At 54.7% G+C, this 307-nt stretch overlaps 1 protein-coding gene across 1 annotated transcript in view; it reads left to right on the top strand.

Annotated features, from left to right (window-relative positions):
- LOC103583370 (stimulated by retinoic acid gene 6 protein homolog) overlaps positions 1–307 on the top strand; it is a gene marked incomplete at its 3' end in the record, with an annotated part of 6,506 nt that overhangs the window by 5,497 nt on the left and 702 nt on the right. The window lies entirely within an intron of this gene.

The raw sequence follows: 307 nt of genomic DNA on the forward strand, positions 1-307 counted from the left end.
AAATTGTAGGACTGAATACTTGATTGCTTGACCCAGGTAGTATGCTCAATGACAGTTCTGAGAAGAGGTCTGTGAGGCCAAGGAACAGTCAGGGAGCCTTCCTGGAGGGGGAAGGATGAAGTGGGCCTGGAGGATAGGAAGCATCTGGGTGAGTACATATAGGTGTTCAGGCCGAGCTGGCCCACTCTGCTTCCCTGGGAGCCTCCTGCCTCCTTCATCCCTATGACTCCAGACCTTGGCATGGGACCAGCACACCATAGGGGCATGAGGGCTCTGGAATGACCCTGAGAAGGTGGATCTAGGCAGG

Source organism: Galeopterus variegatus, unplaced genomic scaffold (genome assembly GCF_000696425.1).
Source record: "Galeopterus variegatus unplaced genomic scaffold, G_variegatus-3.0.2 Scaffold22360, whole genome shotgun sequence".
NCBI classification, from domain to species: domain Eukaryota; kingdom Metazoa; phylum Chordata; class Mammalia; order Dermoptera; family Cynocephalidae; genus Galeopterus; species Galeopterus variegatus.